The 6148-nt window shown below is 37.6% G+C and overlaps 1 pseudogene; it reads right to left on the bottom strand.

Moving 5' to 3' along the window:
• Nucleotides 1–220: 220 nt before the first annotated feature.
• On the bottom strand, nucleotides 221–4252 carry LOC101577605 (annotated as a pseudogene).
• Between the last annotated feature and the right edge of the window lie 1896 nt (nucleotides 4253–6148).

Below are 6148 nucleotides of genomic sequence, written 5' to 3' on the forward strand. Positions count from 1 at the left end.
CCAGCCCTGTGGCCTCTTCTATTTGTTCTTCAGGATGGAAGGAAATTTCCAGAGTACTGGAATGTAACACTGGAATTTCTAGTGTTTCTGTAGAAAGAGTGTGCTTAAATTACAATCAATCCTTTAAAAAAGATTACTCAGTTATCTATTTATTGTGATGTTCCTGGTCATAAGTGAGCCAGTTAAACAAGTTTCATATGTTTCTTTCAGGTGTGAAATCTCACACAGCATCAGTTTCTTTTTGCTCCAGCTGCATACTCAGCAACTTCTGTTCTTCAGTTCTCCTCTGCTCTTCCTCTTCTCTTGCCTTAGCTATCCGTTGAAATCTAGCTTTCACTTATGAGTAAATGGAGCCCTGCTTTGTTTTGCAGGTCTTACATCAACATCTTTTTCCTCATGGAGGTTTTCAGCTTTTCGCTCTTTAACTTGAAGGTCCGTTGCTCTCCTTCTCGTCCACTCGTCTTCTATCTTTCTCTGCATTCCTCTTTCAGACAACTGTTCATTTTTTTCACACTTGCTTTTTAGGTTTTTAACCCAAATAGAACCACTCTTTTTAATTTGATTAATTCTTCATAGTCTCTGCTTAGTTCAAAAATTTCTCTTTCTTCTTTTTCTTCCTCTACCATTTCTGGTCTCAGTTGTTCAAATTCTTGTTCTTCCATTCCTAGCTTATGTTTCCTTTCCTCTTCTGTTCATTGTTTTTCTTCTCCCATTTTTTTGTTTTAATAATTCTTCAAAATTAATTTCCTGTTTTCCTGGTGTAAGAGATCATGAGAGATGGATCTATCTATCTATCTATCTATCTATCTATCTATCTATCTATCTATCCATCTATCTTTTTGTCCTCTTCTTTCTGCTGTCTTTCCATTTCCTTAAAACTGAGTTAACTTTGTCCAAAAAGAAGGGGGTGGTGAATGAAAGCAAAAGACAGGAAAAGGAACATTGTGGGACTGTCCTGCTTCAAGGTTGGAAATGGTGAGATTTTTGGACTTATGTGTAAACATAAGAAGTATATAATTATTTATGCCTATTTTTAAAATATATTCTAACTTTTAAATGTTTTTTATCATATTCTATAGGGACTTAAAGTTCAACGTATCAATACTTGATGAAAAATACCTGTTCCATATTATGCCTAAAATGTTTGATATGCAGACAGATAGTGAGGATAAGCTTAACAACCTAAGTTGTATGGTAATAACAATAAGCTTGTCTTCTGGATGGTTAACAACCTAAGTTTGTAGACCAAAATTAGATGAAAAGGAGGGCTGCAAGGAAAGCCAGAATTTTGGCCCTAATCTTTTAAGGTCAATTAAGACTCAGGACATATGAGAACTTGTACTGTAACGTCATGTAACTCGGCAGTGTCCCAAATTTTCTGATCAAGGAGATTATGGGACCAAAGAGGAAAATGATTGATGATGTAGAGTGTGCCTAAGGAGAGTCACATGGAGAGAAAACATTCTCTCAGGCTTTCACACAGAGCACATTGGTCAAGCAAGGGCCATGACTCATCCACATGGCTGACACTGACAAACAATCTGAGGTCCAGGATCTCAGGATAAATCCTCAAAGGATTTTACTGACCTTATCAGAGTGAAAAGCTACAACTCTTGTTGCATAGGTCCTGCTTTACCTTGGTCTTAACCATCCAGCAGAAAAGTATAAAAACGAAATATAAGAAGTAAAGCCATGCTATTATGTTGAGCTTTAGGGGACTCAGGACAACAATTTCTGACATTGCCAGTCAAGCAGAAGACCCAATACTGTTATGGACTACTGAACTCTTTTAGAATATTTTGCTGAGTTAACACACCTATAATATGCAAATAACGGAACTTAACAAAACCAGGGAATACAAATGAATGTGCATTTTGTATCTGTGTATTCAAAGTGGTTAGGATAGATATATAGTTACATTCTCTTAATGAATAGAGTGATTTGTTCTAATGGTGTTTGTAGATAGGATATCATGTCTGCATCTTGTACAGCAATTAACCACTGGGAGGAATGTATGCAATGTGTTAATTATTGAAACCGTCCTACCAATTTGGTTTGAAACTGTTTCATTGCTATTTGTTTCTCAATAAAATTATGGGGAAAAAAACTGAGTTTACTGGGATGGTACTCTTTAAATATTTTTTTTGTGTCTTGGCTTTCCTCCTCTTCATTTGCTGCCTGGCTTCTTCAAAGACTCATTTCTCTTCCTCTTAAACACTGTCTGCTTTTCTTTTCTGCTTGCTTCTTTCAGTTTTCTTGTCTTTGACACTCCAGTTCTTCAAAAGTCAGTTTCAATTTTCCAGGAAACGGTGGTCCTTTTCTTGCTTCATTTTCCAATTCATCATCCATGACTGATGGGAGGCACTTTGCTCCCTTGAGGGAGCATCACTGTTCTTTGTGTCCTATTTTATCTTCCTCACATGTAAGCCTTTCTTGCTCTTCTTTTTCTGGATCCTCAAGCCTCCTCATTTTTCCAGATATTTTGCATGATTTGAAAGGTACCACTGTTATGAGCAGTGACTCATCTCCTTCCTCTGATCCTGATTCAGTTGCCATAACGTATCTGTCCTCAATCTGCTCTGCCCTTTATGCCAGTTCCCTCTGTATTTTCCTCTTTTCTAGCATATCCTGCTCAATTCTGCATCTCTGTTCCTCCTTGGTCTCTTCATTTGTTCTTCTTGTCTTTGTTTCTCCATTTCAGCAAATTTACCTTTAACAGTACCCGTTAGTTTGGGAACATGAGCCTTTTCTACTTTGGAAGGTACTTCTTCCTCCTCCTCAGAAGCAAGCAGGTCCTTAATCTCAGCCTTTTGGGAAATATCATTCACATTTGCTCTCTGTGGTCTCAGGTAGATGATGTTTTGGGTATCTGGCAATGAGTGGAATCCTGGGCGCACACACAGAGATTGCACCAGCTGGCCTGAGAGGGCCTGGGCACTGCTGCGATTTTCCCTGCATGAGATTTTTATTGCTATTGCAAGATTATCAGCTTAGATTTTACTTTAATGCCACAACAGATTATACATTTGTACATACTAAATATCTGTTATGATGTCAAAAATGAAACAAATCAATTCTATTTCTTTTTTTTTTCTCACTACATTTCACCTCTCCTGATTAATTACTAGCTGCTTTGGATTAAAGTATATGTCTTCCTAATGAATTCTAAATATTTTAAATATTTCAAATGGCTTTCACCAGGCTGGGGAGAAATCTCAGCACTCTATGTGCCTGCCTGACAAACGCAAGGACCCAGGTTTGATCCTTGTAGCACATGCCATGCTGGCCCCAGAACCCTGGGCACACCATCCTGGCCAACAAAACCAGGTGTGGTGGTACACATCTGCAATCCCAGTACTGGAAGGCTGAGACAGGAGCATAACTATGAGTCCAATCTGTGTAGAGAGATCCTGCACCAAATAAAAGCTTTTTTAAAAAATTATAAATGGTGAAGACTGAGACTTTAGTTCATATCCCAAATGCTTCACCAGTGCCTCATCCAGGATAGGTGTTCTCTGAATGCAGGATATTAACTAATAACTGTTTGTGACTGGTAATCTTGTAGACTTGAGAGATGCTTAGGAGAAAGTCTTTGAGAAATACCACTTCTGGGTACATCTGAGTGGATGGAAGAGCCATGATGTTTGGAACTATTTCTGGTTTATGTACCCCTCTTCTCACCCTCCTCCTTATCTCTCTGCATCTTGGATGCCTTGAATTGAGGAGCTTTCTCCTGCCATGCCCTTCTGCCAAGGTGTTTCTTCTCTGGAGAAATCTCTGAAACCTTTATGTAGGTGTCAGTTATGTTGTTCCAACTAAATGGTGCTAATTAATAGTCATAAAAATAAGGTTAGTATAAAAATGATCATTAAAGTTAGTCTTAGATCATTCATGATTCCAATTTCATTTGTAATAGAGATGTTATTGCAGGTGGGAAGAAGTTTTTGTCTGTAAGTGTATGTTCTTCCCTACTTTTTGTTTGCAAATATGTGGAAATTTGTAATGCTAGACAATTATGTCTTCAGTCACTCTGTTGATTCATTTATTGCCTGATATAACAGTGCCTGCTCCTATGCATGTATTCATAATAACAGCACTGTAGTAGTCACAGTCCCACCTCTGAGACACAGTCCCACATTCCACATGCAACTTATAGGAAGAGAGGTTTGTTTGGCCTCATGACTTAGAAATCTCAGTCCTGGCATCTTGGTCAGAATGGTGAAGGGTCTGGGTGGAGCACTGCTCACCTCATGGTGATTGCCTCAAGGCAGAGAGAAAAGACAGGAACCATGAGGACATAGACCTTTCGAGGTCATTCCCTATAACCCATTCCCCGTAATTCACCCTTCAAAACCCTGCATCAAAGTACATGAAGCTCTGGGAGGACTTCTAGCTATAAACTGTAGAAAGCCTTACATGCTTCACTTTTCTTATTGTTGCATAAATACAACAATGAGAAAAATCCATGTTTCAGTGCAGGTCTGTCTGAAGCCTAATCTCTTTAGACTTTATTCTTTTTTCTCTATTCTAACTGTGTATGTGAAGCATACACTGATTAAAATTCAAATTAGCATTTTCTTATGAACAACTTAAAATTCTATTCATTTTTAAAAAATATTTTTCTCCTGTTTGGTTTCAGATACTACCCTCTGTAACCTGTTATCAGAATGGAGAAAAAAATAATGGTTGTTTATAAAACATTTCTAAACATAGCAGTCACTATTATACTTTTTGTATCTGTATTTAGATCTGAGCTAATCATCACCTGATAATTCTTCAGTATAAACAGAAAATGTGATGTTTGAAGCCATTTCTGATTGCATAGGGTTTGTACTATCAAATTTGCTATGGCACTCCCATGCTCCATGAAATGTTTCATGGTCAGATTATCTGCAGGGATCAAAGACTATTTGAATTTCCAACTCCAACATGGCTTTTAAGGGGCCAGTTTATTCTTGGTGGAGACTACAGGGTAGCATGACTAAACTATGCATCATGTCATTTCCGTTTCTCATTCACAACAGTCTTTGAACAGCACACTTAGATTGTCTTCTATGGATTTCTACCTTTGTCAGTGTATAAGGCCTTGATGAATAGGCTCTGTTCAACTTGCCCTATCAAGTGAGTGGCATGTTGCTCAAAATAGCCAATCTAGTTCTTAGTCACAGAAATTTGTTATCTAGAACAAAAGACATTGCAAAAGTTAAAGTTTGCCTCATTTGCCTTTGTCTGACAACATTATACTTGCATTTTACCACATGCAATTTCACCTGAAGCTCTGTTATTGTGTTTCATACTCTAAGGTTCATTCCTTCCTATTTGCCTTCTTCCTTATCCCTAGATTCTCTCCAGTTTAGTGGTGTTATAGATTAAATTGTCCTCCAAGGAAGTATGTTGAGGGTATTCAAATGGGAAGTGTAATGTCTGAGATATAGTCAAGTGAAAATGAGGCTATAAGGGTGGGCCTTAACCCAGTATATAAAGAAAAGAAACACAGACACAAACCTCCCTTGGAATGCACACATAATGGCCAATTCATCCATTGGAATATTGTATTTACAAGCCAAGAATTGCTAGGAACTTCAGAAAGTAAGAAAAGAGCAGGAGACAGATTCTCACCTAGAGTCTTAGAGAGATCATAAACAATAACGTTATGCTATTTTAAGTCACTGATTTGGCTATATCCTGCTTTATGAACCACAGAAAAATCATATAATCTATTTGAAAATATCAAGAATTTTTTTTAAAGCTAAAGAAAACAAGAACAGAGGATCTCACGTTTACTGCTAAGCAAACTTTTATTTCTTAAGATATTCTTTGGATAACAGTACACAGTCACTCTTCCAGCCAATTCCTAATCATGCCATTCTGTTCAATCTAGTTGATTAACCTAAAGAAAGACACATGATATAGATCTGACAAATGACTATCAAAGTTCTCTCTCAAGAGTCTATTAAAAGGCTTGTGAAAATGAAATTTCCTTCTAGGAAGAAAAGGCCAAGTAGGTATGGAACACATTTGTCCACAACCACTTAATTTCCTCTAGAAGATTAATTATTATAACACATGGACAAGCTGAAGCTGGAAGCCAGTCACATGTGCAGTGCTAGGACAAAGCTACCTGAGAAGAGGAAGAACTGCTCAAACC

Source organism: Octodon degus, unplaced genomic scaffold (assembly GCF_000260255.1).
Source record: "Octodon degus isolate 3935 unplaced genomic scaffold, OctDeg1.0 scaffold00085, whole genome shotgun sequence".
NCBI classification, from domain to species: Eukaryota; Metazoa; Chordata; class Mammalia; order Rodentia; family Octodontidae; genus Octodon; species Octodon degus.